General features: G+C 46.7%; 1 protein-coding gene and 1 long non-coding RNA gene across 4 annotated transcripts in view; one reads left to right on the top strand and one right to left on the bottom strand.

The window, feature by feature from the left end:
* Window positions 1–14,386, top strand: part of LOC137633460 (ADP/ATP translocase 3-like) — a 387,552-nt gene that overhangs the window by 61,415 nt on the left and 311,751 nt on the right. The window lies entirely within an intron of this gene.
* Window positions 4,833–14,386, bottom strand: part of LOC137633463 (uncharacterized) — a 234,541-nt gene continuing 224,987 nt past the window's right edge. Inside the window, exons 3-5 of one of the 2 annotated variants that reach the window (XR_011042242.1) lie at window positions 13,871–14,194; window positions 6,257–6,356; window positions 4,833–5,060 (exon numbers count right to left, since the gene is read on the bottom strand). This is a non-coding gene — a long non-coding RNA (uncharacterized lncRNA). The remainder of the gene's footprint in view (window positions 5,061–6,256; window positions 6,357–13,870; window positions 14,195–14,386) is intronic. The other variant, XR_011042245.1, reaches the window with a different exon arrangement.

Below are 14,386 nucleotides of genomic sequence, written 5' to 3'. Positions count from 1 at the left end.
GATGAGGAGTCTGTGGTCCGTCCAGCAGTCGTCCGCTCCGGGCATGGATCGGGTGATGCGGACGTCTCCTCGGTCTCTGGCTCTGGTCAGGACGTAGTCCAGGGTGTGCCAGTGTTTGGACCGTGGGTGTCTCCATGTGGTCTTTTGTCGCTTTGGTAACTGGAAGATGGTGTTGGTTACCACAAGTTGGTGTTCTGCACACAGACCCAGTAGGAGTTGGCCATTGGCGTTGCAATTTCCAATGCCATGGCGGCCGATGATTCCCTCCCACAGGCGATGGTCTTTGCCTACTCGGGCATTAAAGTCGCCAAGCACAACGAGCTTGTCATTGGCGGGCACTGCCTGGATGGTGCGGTCGAGCTGGGTGTAGAAGGCAGCTTTGTTATCGGTTGAGGTCATAGTCGGGGCGTAGACAGAGATCAGGGTGAGATGTCTGTCCCGCGTGATGGGGATGCGGACAGTCATCAGGCGCTCACTGATGGCCTTGGGAGCGAGGTTGTGCTGCTGCACTAGCTGGGAACGGATGGCGAAGCCGACACCGTGGATGCGAGGCTCCTCTAGGGCCTTGCCTTTCCAGAAGATGGTGTAGCCTGTTCCAGCTTCCCTGATGTTGCCCTCTTCGGGTAGTCTGGTCTCGCTAAGAGCCGCCATATCAACATTGAAGCGGGCTAGCTCCTTGCAGACGAGGGCTGTACGTCGTTCCGGGCAGTTGGTGTTCGTCACGTTTTGGAGGGTGCGGATGTTCCACGCACCTAAGGTTAATATTTTTTTCTTGTTATTTCGACCGCATTAGTGGGATGTCCGCCAGCCGCGGTGAGCTGACCAGACGGGTTTGCTGTGTCCGATGTTTACCCCACCTTTTCTAGGGGCCTCCCCATGTGGGGTGGGCTGCGGTGTCCTCAATAGGCCAGCCCAGTCACGGGTCCAGCTGCCGAACTCTGGTGTCACGGCACCGTCACCAGAGAGCGACTGAATCTTAGACTCGCCGCCTGAGTGCAGTCGTGGGCTAAGGGCTTCCAGCTATCCAGGCCTGCCCCCTTCACCCACAGTGCTGTCGCCTCAGGACTTGCTGGTGGTGGTGATGACGATGATGGTGAGAAAGAGATGAAGAATGGTGGAGGAAACGACAGAATGCCAGTAGCTAGGTATATTGTTTTGGGTGGTCGTGGCTTTGCAACGGCCACACACACACACTTGGCCCACATAATTTTCACCGCGGCTCAAGACATATGAGACAGGCGGCTTCTCCGATGTTGGTTGCATCGGGCTGCCGGGTTCTTGTTATGTCAAGGCCCACCTTGTTGCCTGCCCGACAGGCATTGCCCTCTTCCGCCGGTGCTGGGAAGCTCCGCCGTTGGGGTCTTGTTTGGTTTGATTTTGGAGTTTTCCTTCTCCTAGCCTTTGCCTATCTTAAAATAAAGGAGAAGGCCTATAGGGGTCCAGTCTTGGTCTGGTCTCTCAGAACTGGCCTTAGCGGTATGGTTGAGCCTGCCAGGGTGGATAAACTACCCCTCCGCCATTGCCCAGCCCATCATTGGGACACTCAAGCCCCTCTACTGCAGCAAAGTGCTGGACCTTCAGAGGGGAGTACTAAAAGTAATTCACAAGAAAACTTATTGAAATATCTTGGTTTTTTTTAAAATGGTATCAGGTTTTAAGTACTGTATTTTGTTTTCAGAATGTTAGGGAGAAGACCTTTGTCGGTTTCATATTGGAACCCACTAGCAATTAGTGTCGCTTGTTACCGAACTTTGTCCTATTGCCTTTAGCTATGATGTTCATCTAGGTATTCGATACGCGTTATCCTAGACATTCTCAAAGTCCTGAAAGTAATATTCATTCTGAATGTCCAGAGGTTTTGAATACTGAATTTAAGAAAAGAGAGTGTCACAAATGTGATGTTTTTGTACAGTAGTCGCTAATTTAGTATCAAAAATTTTAATCTCCCTCGGTGTAATATTTTTTTCTGTTCTTAAAACATTTTAGACATTGAAATTCACAATCTACCCATGCATGCTTTACTGACCCGCCAGGTAACCAGATTTTTAATGTCCCTTAGTATGTTGAGCATTCATTTTTCCATCTCCGATCTGTTATATCTTTGGTCTACAGTACTCCAAAACTTAATTAATAAAAGATTGCAACAAAATTCTCGCATTTGGAGATCTTAATCTATCCACGCATGCTTAACTGACCTGCCAGATGACCCTAGATCTGTCAGAATCGAGAGCTGTGCTAGATTAACTCCATTGCATTAAGGTCAGGCAATTGCTCATGTAGTTTCCTGCCAGGTGCGTTGTGGAGACAGAGGGACGAGTATGAATGAGGTTGTCGGAAGAGTAGAAAAGGAACGAGGAGGGGGACTTGAAAGGCCTTAACCATGGTTCCTTCAGTGTTCCTCTAGCTGTGAACTATATGCATTTCTTCTCTTTTACTGTTGAGATTCAAGACCCCAAATTTTTACTCTCCAACTCTTTCATCTATTTAAAGTTCCATCAACTAGGGGGTATAGTGGCGTAAATTTGCCTCGTGAGGTGTACTGTAAGCATAATTAAGGGTCTGTAGTAACCCATTGCCCCCTATTTGCTTTTATTTTTAGTCTTGCGTCAAATACAGTTTTGATTTCTTGCACCTTAATGTCCAACCTCTGCTAGAACTAGTTACTATGGTAGATTTGTTGCTAATAATGTCCTTTAGTAATTTGAGCTGTCATTTTTCCATCCTCGATATGTTTATATCTTTGGTCTGGTCCGAATCTTGCCTAAATCAAGGATAAGAAGATTCCTTTGGAAGTTCTTGATCCATGAACGCATGCTGTACTGACCTGCTAGGTGAACCCCAGATCTGTCAGAATCGAGAGCTGTGCGAGAGAGATTTCCATCGCATTAGGTCAGGCAAATGCTTCTATAGCTTTTTGCCAGGTGCATTGTGGAGACAATCGGTCGTGTATGGACGTGGTTGTCGGAAAAACGACGGTTTTTAGTTTTTTTTTTTTTAATCATTAAGTGGGAAATGACTTGCTTTTTTTGGTATAGAAAAATTGACGATTTTCGACAAGTTTACGCTTCTCTGTACAACATTCTATGCTTGATAAATCATTCACTTATGTTAGTTACTAAATATTAAGCATTTTGATAATAATACCATTGATTTTATTATAAACCCCCTTTTTTTAAACTCCGTCCTTCTCCGCAGATTTTCCTTGGCGGCGTTGACAAGAAGACCCAGTTCTGGCGTTTCTTCTTAGGTAACCTCGCTTCTGGTGGTGCTGCCGGTGCAACCTCCCTCTGCTTTGTGTATCCTCTTGACTTCGCTCGAACCAGGTGAGAATTTGCGGAATCCGTTCCGTGTCGAGGCGGGTTTTACGCGGTCGAACTTTTCGGACCTACTGGTCAAACGGTTCGATGAGTTGGAGTCTTGTCAAAATGTTCGGTAACTAAATACCCCGTTTACACATTCGAACATCACTGCCAACGCTTGTCTGTTATGAACCGTTCGCCCGTGTAAACTCCACTTAAGACATTGGAATGTCCTGGTTTGTTAGTGATATGTTATTTTCCCTGTTGGAGCCCCTGGGCTTTTAGCATTGTGCTTTTCAAGCTTTTATCAGTTTCTTTAAACTTTCACTGTTTCTTTTTAAAGCTTTTTAAACATTTCCTGGTTTCTTCGTGCATTGGAATAAACTGTAATCAGCCCAGACCTTAATGGTAGACCCTGTGTCTAATCTAGGTCTATGTCATTCACATTCATGTAGAGGTTTTCATTGACATACTTCCGTCTTTATATATTGCATTGTAAAATCAATAATATTTGCTTTTAATATCAAGTATCATTCAATGTCTCAGAAGTTTTTTGACATAAAAAAGTTGCAAAAACCAAATTGCTTTTCAGTACTTTGCTTGTATCTTATTCAAATTTAACTGTCCATGTTTTGTTACAAGTTTCCTCATTCATTATTATTTCATCCATTGTTATATAAAGACAAAGTATATATGCAAATTATTTTCTTCTGGCATCATTGTGCAAATATTTTTCACCGTTAAAAGCACCTTACTACACTGGCAATATTTATTACTCATTAACAAAGGTGTTATATATAATCTTTGTTATCCAGTGTTAATATTTTCATCTCTTCAATGTATTTGTAATACTCATTTTATCTACGAGCATAATTATTCTAGGACTCATTTTTATTCTTTCGTATATCTATTCAGTTCTCATTTTTAATATAAATATAATTTTACAATATCTACGCATATTGATCTTGCCAATATAACAACCATACGTTTAGTTGTTATATATTCCTTGTATATAATTTTCTCAGTACTCCTTTTATAGTTACAGTGTAAGCAACAATATCTCTATAGGAATTAGTATATTATTCATTTATTTGTTCAGACCTTAGTGATATGAGGAGTGTATAGTAACTGTAATTCTGTCTTATGCCCTTGAATCTCGTTTTCTATGATACCCATTTTCTATATTGATGGTAAACTGTGATATTCTTTACAGACTGATGATGTAAGTTCTGTATTCTTGGATGGAATCTACCGAAGCAGTAAGGAAGGACCCCTGGCCGTCTCTCCTATATAGAGGAAATATATGAATTTGGAGACTATGTCCAGTAATTCAGGACTAAATATAATACCTGGCAACTTTTAGCCACCATTTCAAAATTCTGGCCAGTCATACAACCCATATATACTACTACAATTGTTCAAAATCTTTGGTTGTTGTACAAAAAGAATACAATTGTATCATTTCTTTGGGTCAAAATAAAATTACATAATAAATATCATTACTTTTTATTATTCCAAAAATATTTTAAAACTGAGATACTGTTTTGTCACAGCCACAAAAAAAATAAAAAAATAAAATCAATATATTTTCTTTGAATTTATACAATTATGGATCCAGATGTTACGTAATTTTGCCCTGGATTTACCAGCGTCTTTGGATTGATTTCTTCGGTGTCGACGATCCTCCTCTTGTCTCCGACTCTTTGCAATCTTCTGGTATGAGTTATGCTCCAACGCGGAGTTCTCTGCTTTGGCCTATACCTGAAACATATGAAATATCACAATTAGTTAACAAATTAGAGAATATTTGCATAGTGAATTAAATGCTATTTGTTTTATAATATACATTTGAACCCTTTTAAGAGACTAAAAAACAAAAGAAATGCTCTTAAATGCTATTTGTTTTATAATAGCATTTAAGAGCATTTTTGTTTTGCTTTTTAGTCTCTGAAAAGGGTTAAAATGTATATTTGTTTTGTTTTGTAGTCTCTAAAATAGCATTTAAGAGACTACAAAACCAAAATAAGTCAGACTACAAAACAAATAGCATTTAAGAGCATTTGTTTTCTAGTCTCGTAAATGCTGTTTTGTAGTCTAATTTATTTTGGTTTTGTAGTCTCTTAAATGCTATTTTAGAGACTACAAAACAAATAGCATTCAAGAGACTACGCAAAATTTCACTATATTACATAAATACTGAACATTTCTATCAACGGAATTTTGGTATTTGTCAATATAACATATATTTGTTCCTATCTTGCTTTTAAATAACCCATTTTGTCCATGTTAACAACACAAGGCCTATTACAAATGATATATCACCTATATTTAACGTTAGGCTTAGTGCAAATGATATAACATTAGGCCTACTGAAAAATGGTATATTATATAGTGTATCTTAGATTGCATATGTAATTATCTCCTATTTAGATGAAGTATTTTTCATCTTTCTAAAACGCTTAACAAAGTTATGTCTAAAAGAACATAATTACAATATACGCAATATTATATCGTTATTTGTTGTAGTCTTACATACGTAATATTATATTTGCTGTAGTCTTACCTGGGACAAAAATGTGTATTAAAAAAACAAGATAGGAACAAAGAAATAGTTAAGTCATTAAAAACACTCGTATGTGAAACGGACAAGTTTAATTAAAACAGAGAAAAGGCTAATGAGGCTCCAAAATACATATGTTATCAATTAAAACTGTCCCAAAAATTTGTGTATTTTAATGACTCGAGAAGACAATGAGAGGAGAATGGGAGTATTGAGGCAAGAGAACTCACTCACTCTCTCTCTCTCTCTCTCTCTCTCTCTCTCTCTCTCTCTCTCTCTCTCTCTCTCTCTCTCTCTCTCTCTCTGGTATTGAGGCAAGAGAACTCTCTCTCTCTCTCTCTCTCTCTCTCTCTCTCTCTCTCTCTCTCTCTCTCTCTAAAATAAACTCAATACTCACCATTCTATAGGTTTATATGATGAAGTCAGCCTCGAGTTTCACACGACTTTGGTCTTCAGTTGACGAAGAGCAGAAGCCGTCCATCATTTCAATCCATTACCTATAAAAAAAGGTAAAATAAAATTATTTTCTCATTTAAAAACTACAGAAGAACAATTAAAATATCTTGATATAAAATATTTCTTAATATCTAATATTTAGTTCCATAGCGCAAACTGATCTCGGCTAATTTTTGTATGGGCCTACTTGGTGAACCGGAATTTCTGATGGGAACTAGAAATAGGATCCTGCCTTAATACATCACCAATTTTTAACTTCACAAATATCCTTTTGTTATTTCATTAACCTATTTTAGGACATCACTTTCACTAAACAATTAAAAAGGCATCCATCTAAATTGGGTCCCATTTCTAAGTCATACCTTTAGCAAAACTAAAGTTTTTTTCAACAAATTACACAGGAATTTCGAATCAAGTTTTTACCTTCTCTATCGTGGTGATAGTTAAGAATATTTACATTCGGTAAATTCAAAATTAGTTTAGAAATGGTATAATGGACTACCCAAATTTCAAAGCCATCCCGGTGTGACGGTCTGAACGATCCCCCGGTCTCAGATTTTCAGAATTCTCCTTGACATTGTATAATGGTTCTTTTCCGCCATTAGCTCGCTTCGCTCGCATGAAAATAAAACATCAAGCTCGTATGTACTGGCAAGCGGTAATGTTGAGCTGCACACGCTAACATTACGGGAAAATAAAACATCAACCTCGTATGCACTGGCAAACGGTAATGTTAGCGTGCGCAACTCAACATTACCGCTTGCCAGTCAGGGGACGTTAACACAATTATGAAATCTCTCATCTTTTCACCAGATTCTCTCTCTATTTGAAAGTACTTCTTCTTCATCTTCCCATGAAGATGAAAACACCCAGTTTACGGTGCAGCAGAGAAATATGTCTATGCACGTTACACACAATCTTTCCTAATGACTATCATCCATTGCGCTCAGATCTTTCCAGACTGTACAATCCCATTGTATGTAGGCCATAACCCAAAAGTAGTTAGAGGTAAGTACAGTTAGGAAAAATACAAATTACTTAAAATTTGTGATTTGTTCCAACACGGAGTACTTTCCTCGAACAACTTTCTTAGGAGACTTATACCTTAGGAGGTGGGAGTAGCCTTCTGGACCTAGAGACCGTTGACGTGGGAAACAAGGGTACCTAGATAGGAGGCTAGGTTCTGCTGAACCAAGAGAAAAACGAGAAAATAGGGAAAACTACGCAAAAAAACTATCTTAGTGTCTAAGTAACGTATTTTTTCACTGACAGTGTGTCCCATGGCAGGTGAAGGATTCAAGGGTCATGTAGGGGAAGGTGAAAGGGAAAAAAAGGGTAAGGAAGGAACCTGTGTCTCTTGGACTTACCGCCCGCGGCTTCCCCGGGGCTACACCTTAAATCTTTTGGAGCGTGGAAATGACGGAACCGAGCGAGAACCCGTCCAAGGATTTCCTCGAACAATCCTTTAGGTAATGAGCCGTAAAGGTAGATTGTCTCGACCATGTACCTGCTCTCAGGATCTGGCCCACTGCCATGTTCCTTTCAAAGGCCAACGAAGTACTCAGGCCCCTAATGTCGTGGGGTCTAGGCTTTCCCAGAAGAGAGACCCCTGAGCTGCTGTAGGGTCTCATGATCACCTGTCGCAGGCAGAAGGAGATCGTATTCTTGGAGACCGGCTTCTTCACCAGTCCCGAGGAGATGAAGAGACTCTTGGTCTTAGGGCGAAGTTTGGCCGTCCTCTCTAGGTACTTCCGTACTGCCCTGACAGGGCACAGTAGCAAGTCCCTCGGGTTGTCCGACCGCGGGATGGCTGGCAATGAGAACCCCTCAAACCTAGGGTCCCAAACCGCTGGATTCTGAGTCTTGGCTACGAAGGCGGGTAAGAACCTGAAGGTAGCTTCCTTCCAGCCCTCTGAGTGTGAGACCTCGTACGACAGACCATGAATCTCACTCACTCTTTTGGCCGATGACAGGGCTAACAGAAAGACCATCTTGAGGGTAAGCTCCTTGTCTAGATTGTCCTTGAGCGGCTCGAAGGGAGTTTCCGAGAGCATCTTCAGTATCCTAACCACATCCCACTGGGGAACTCTAGCGGCCTGGGGGGAACACGACTGCTCGAAGCTCTTGATGAGCATAGAGATCTGTCTGGAGGAACCTAGGTCGATGCCTTTTAGGAGGAAGACTTGGCCCAACGCAGCCCGGACTCCCTTAATGGCTGGGATGGACGTGCCCACTTCGTCCATGAGATAGACCAGGATGTCCACTATCTCATGAATGGAGGCCCCTAACGGCCTGATGTTCTTCGAGGAGCACCACTTTGTAAAGGTAGCCCACTTCGCCTGGTATACCGCGACTGACGAACGTCTTAGGTAACCTGACATCCTTGCTGCGGTCTTCGACGAATATCCTTCCTTCCTCAGGAGACGCTCGATAACCTCCACGCGTGAAGGCGGAGGGACCGAGTGTTTTCGTGGAACCTTTGGAAGTGAGGCTGCCGGAGAAGGTCTGGTCTGTACGAAAGAGGCCAAGGAGGAAGGCGTGCCAATTCCTTTAGGTCTGCAAACCATTCTCTCTCCGGCCACCAGGGCGCTACCAAAGTCATCCACAGGTTGTCCGCCCGTCTCACCCTGTTGAGGACCTGTCTGAGCATCCCGAAAGGGGGGAAGGCGTAAACGTCGAGGTTGTCCCCAGGGTGCTGGGGCATGTATTACATCAACAAGGTCGTAGCCAGCCATGCGGACGCCCCCAAGAGTCAGAGCCCCTCCAGGATCTCAAGACTCAGAAGCGTTTTTATCTCCTGTTGGATCTGGCACAGGAGAACAGAACACGGGGAGCTGTGCATTTAGTCTCGTGGCGAAGAGGTCTATCACCAGAGAACCCCACTTCAGGATGAGGGTCTTGGCCACTTCTGGGTGTAGAGACCACTCGGAACCTACCACTTAGCCCATTCTGCTGAGGCCGTCGGCTAGGATGTTCTTCTTTCCCGGAATGAATCTGGCTGTGACCTTGATCTGTTCCTCCTCTGCCCATTCCAGGAACTCCGTTGTGAGATTGCACAGCATCCTCGACTACAGTCCTCCCTGCTTTTTCACGTAGGCCACCACCGTGGTGTTGTCGCACATCAGAGCCATGGTGTTTCCTCAGAGTAGAAGGAAAAACTCCCGGCATGCCCTTTGTATGGCCATCGGCTCCAGCACGTTTATGTGCAGGTTCGTCTCCTCGACTTCCAATTTTCCTTTTGCTGTTTTGTTGAGAAGATGGGCACCCCAACCCTCCTTGGATGCGTCTGTGAACAGGAGCATCTCCGGGGGGTCGGCTGCGAAAGACATTCCCTTGAGGGTGTTCATTCTGACAAGCCACCACCCCAGGACTTCCTTCGTCTCCGGGGACACCGGGACTATCTTGTGCGGGGAGTCCCCCAGGTTCCAGAGCTCCTTCAGGTTCCACTGCACGCTCCTGAGCTTGAGCCTCCCCTGGGGGACTAGCTTCTCCCACGACACGAGGTGGCCTATCAGTCTTTGCCAGTCCTTGGCTCTCCTGGGCTGGTCCAACAGGAAGGGCCGGAGTATCTGCTTTAGGTTGTCCAGTCTCTCCGCGGAGGGGAAGGCTCTCGCCAACCGGGAGTCTAGGACCATCCCTAGGTAGGTCATCCTGGTGGAGGGTATCAGCTGAGACTTCTCCAGGTTGATGATGATACCCAAGACGTTGCAGAACCGCAGGAGCTTCGCGCCTTGCTCCTTCAGTGCTTCCTCTGAGACTGAAAGCAACAACCAGTCATCTAGGTACCGAATCAGGCGGATGCCCTGTTCGTGTGCCCAGGCTGAAACCGTTGCGAAGACCCTCCTGAAGACCTGAGGAGCAGTCGACAGTCCGAAGCAGAGGGTTCTGAACTGCAACATCTGGGTACCCCATTTCACCCTTAGGTACTTCCTGCTAGAGGGATGGACAGGGATCTGGAAGTAGGCGTCCTTGAGGTCTATGGACATCATGAAGTCCTCCTCCCTCAAGGCCGCTAGGACCGACTTCGGGGTGTCCATCTTGAAGTCAGTCTTGCACACGAATTTGTTGAGGGCTGAGAGGTCTATGACCGGTCTCCAGCCCCCTGTCTCTTTCTCCACCAGGAAGAGCCTGCTGTAGAACCCCGGACCTGGGTTCTTGACTGGCTCCATTGCCCCTTTCACCAGCATTGCCAAAACTTCCTCCTGCAACGCTGCTATTCTCAAGGGGTTCTTGGGTGCCAACCACTCTGCCTGTTGATCTAGGATCAGAGGAGGCGGGTCCGCTAGGAAGGGCAACCTGTATCCCTCCTTTAGTACTGCTACAGTCCACGGATCCGCTCCGTGGTCCCACCATGCTTGCCAAGATTGTTTGAGGCATTCCCCCACCCGAGGCTTCGGCAGGAGTAAGGGGCCTCCCCTCCTACCTCCTTCGGGAGGCGCGGCCGGAGCGTCCCCTCCTGGAGCTCAAGTAAGACGGTCTGAAGGCTGTCTGCGGGGTTGAAGTGCCCCTACGGGAGGGCTGCGAAGACTGGAGCCAGGGCACTGCCGGGGCGTCTCTTCTGGGTTGGTTCGGCGAGGCGCGGGAAGGGTGAGAGACGTCCGAAGAGGGTCTCCTATGGGCAGGCCTTCTTGCTGGAGGGGGTCTGGGCTCTCCCACAGCCTTCAATTTCCTGACCCTCTCCACCGTCTCTTCCACTGCCTTCAGGGGGGAACACTGACTCTCCTCACAGGGGTAAGTTCCTCAGGGCTCTCGCTTCCCTGTCTGGAAGCCTCCTGACTAGTTTACTAAGCACCGTATCCCTCTTTTACAGGACCCAGTTGGCTGCCTGCGAGAGGGACTGGTACGACAGGAACTTGAGGGCCTTTCCCCCCGAGCTTATTAGTTCCTTTAGCAAGGTCTGATTCTCGGGAACTTTGAGGTCGTGCGAGGCCTGAAAACCCACTAGCGTGCAGGCCCACCAGTCTAGCCATGACGAAACACAGACCAAGTCCAGGGCTATATCCTCCATCATGGAGGTCTCCGTCAGAGAGAAGCAAACTGGGGTGGAGGATGCCCTATCTTCAGAGGCTTAGGATGGCAATTGCTGGTTCCACCGTACAGGGACCTGCGCGGCGCCCCTCCGGGAGATAAAAACGCTTCTGAGTCTTGAGACCCTGGAGGAGTTTGGAGGCGCTCTGACTCTTGGGGGCGTCCGCATGGCTGGCTACGACCTTGTTGATGTGCTACATGCCCAGCCTAACATCTCTAGCCAGGGGAAGAGCCAGCGAGGGCCTCAGCTGTACAGGGGTGTCCATCAACCTGTTGAGGCCAGAGAGCCAGTCTTCGTCCGTCGCGGGCTTTGGCTCGTCTAGCCTGTGATGGCGTCTGATGAAGGCTAGGACTTTTCTATAAGCGGAGGCCTCGTCCGTTGAGCCTTCCCCGCCATCCCCTAGGCCTTCCGCCAACTGGTCCTCTGCCTGAGAAGGTACACCTAAGCCGGGGGGCTTTGCTTGAGGTGGGGGCATCTTCCTGTCGTGGTACGACTTCGGCGGTTCTGGTCGGAGAACGGGCATCGCCGCTGGGACGGAGGTCTCCGTCCTGGACCTGTCTCATCCTGCGGAGGTCCAAGTGCGGGCTTCTTCGTGGTCACTGGCTGTCTCTCACGTTCCGAACGGGCTGCTGAAGTCTTGGAGGCCGGGACACGGCTGCCAGGCCGCAGGGGTGACTCTCTCCGCTGGGCGGATGGAGTCGGAACCTTCGCGGACTTATGCCTGTAGACCGAAGCCTGAAGCGAGGATTTTTGCCGATACTCGGACCTGCTGTAGGGGACGTACTTCACGGAAGGATAACGATCTCTCGGGAGCCAGCCAGAGGTACCCGGGACTGCTGAAGTTCCTAGGAGGTGGCTGCGTGGGATGGCAACTCGCACCCATTCCTCTCTAGAAGAGTGGCTTCTCCTGTGTTTCCTTCTGGGGGATCTGGAGTGCCTCCTAGCGTGGCGAGATCTGGAATGGGAACGGGACCTCCTCCTGCGGGACCCCTCTCGTCTCCTCTTCGGGTCCCTCGGACCTCCGTCCTCCGAGGAGAAAGAGGAGACCGAAGATCTGTAGGAACGCGCTGAGCGGTCTGAGTCGTCCCGAGTCGCTGGTGGTTCTTCGTGCCGGTCCGTTAGTGAAGAAGGCTCAAGGAAGACGGGAGGGAGCGTTGCTGAAGGTGCTGGGGAGAGTGGGGCAACTTCTTACTGGGAAACCACGTATCGAATTCCTCCTCCAGTCTCGTGGGTGACCTGAAGGGCGTCCTCGGCGGCGCCCACGTGAGTGAGTCCGACGGCGGTGAATCATCCTTTTCCCCGTCTCCCCCGGCTGCCGACGTACCTGAAATGCAGGCCCAAGAAGCGGGGGAAGAGGCTGCAGCGGCCTTTCCCCACATAGGATCGTCGGAAGAGACGGGCCCTGCTGGCACCAGGACCGCATCCCCCGAACACACTCCCGTCCCTCCCTCAGGCCCCCCACTTGCCTGAACCGACATATCATCCCCACTAACAGGCATCACAGACTCCTGGGGAAGAGCAAAGGGCCGCTTCCCCGCAACGGACTTACCTCGTCCCCTACTCTGGGTAAGGGAAGGTGGCAGAGAAGCTCTATCCGAAGAAGCATCGGGCGAAGCAAGTGGCGAGGAGATGCTCGACTTCTTAGGCGACCTCTTGGAAGCCTCCTTCTTCTTGGTGCCGTAGCGCACCCACTGAACCTCGTTCCAGGACTCGCACTCCGGACACGTGGCTGTAGGGGAACATTCGCTGCCCCTACACAACGAACACAAGGAGTGAGGGTTGACCTCAGGCTTAGACAGGAAAGCCCCACAAGATTTACCGGCCACAGGCCCGGGACAACGGCGGGGATGCTCCATAATGAACTAGCAAGACACCGCGAGACACAGGAACACAGAGGGAAAGGGTAGGAAAGGGTAAGGAATGAACACAAGGGTACCACGTGGGGACCACATGGGACACAAAGGGTCGCACTGGGTAAGGAGAGCGCGGCGAGATGTTATCACGACGCGACCAGAAAACTTACTGGCGATCGAGACCTGAACGAGCACGCTCTCTGACCCCGGGTCGCCTCATGGCGCGTATCACTGTGCCAGAGGTTCCCCCGCATAGAAAACGGAAATAGGGTAAACTACACAAAATTCTGGTCGGTTGGGAGGAGATCCCAGATACTCCTAAGAAAATAGTTTGAGGTAAGTACTCCGTGTTGGAACAAAGGTGATTTGACCTGATATTTCTATTCTTTACCTAACATAGCTTTATATTATTGGCATGGTCAATATCTGAGCAGAGAAAATCCAACCACCAAATAGCTGTCTGATAAACTAATGCAACTATACTTGTCGCCCTGTTTAACGGATACGCTAGTTGGGGTCTAACCCGTTAGTAAAAGCAGAACGTGACTTACAGATTCCCTATATAAGCTAACCTACACAATAACCTTCAAAATACCAAACCTAACAAAATCATTTATGAAACTCCAACAGCCCAGAAATCAATCCTTTACGTAAAGAATCAAATCCTTCTTACCCTTATTAGAGAGAGTTGTCTTGACATATAATCAAAGACTGAACGACACTAAAACCCAAGGTCGGATGATATGCCGTGCATCCCGCCGATTTCTCAACAGCATTATCGTTATCCTCCTCTATGGTAACTAAGCTGTATGATGACCATCTGTCTCTTAAGTCATCTGTATGAGTAGCTAAAAGGGCATCCTTCATTGTCCCTCACAGTCCTCAGCATCATCTTGGCGGGTATCCTTCTACAACTTGATTTTAAAGTAATGTCCTTCACCTTTAGACATAAATTTCCCCCATTCTTCTCCAGCAACGCTTACATCTTCGCAGAGACCTGAAATAAGACGGAAAATCAGAACTACTAATATTGTTGAGGACTTATCTGAGGCAAATATCCAATTCTTATCAATGATTAGTATGCTGTGTGCAATAATGCAGCTTGTCTGAAAACAAATTCTTTTACACAATTTTGAGTTCATATAAATTGATCAATGTTTCCTTTTATAACCTCAGACAAAAAATACTT

This window comes from Palaemon carinicauda, chromosome 43 (assembly GCF_036898095.1).
Source record: "Palaemon carinicauda isolate YSFRI2023 chromosome 43, ASM3689809v2, whole genome shotgun sequence".
Lineage (NCBI taxonomy): Eukaryota > Metazoa > Arthropoda > Malacostraca > Decapoda > Palaemonidae > Palaemon > Palaemon carinicauda.
Note: the sequence above shows the minus strand (reverse complement) of the source record. Positions and strands in the feature narration are given on the sequence as shown.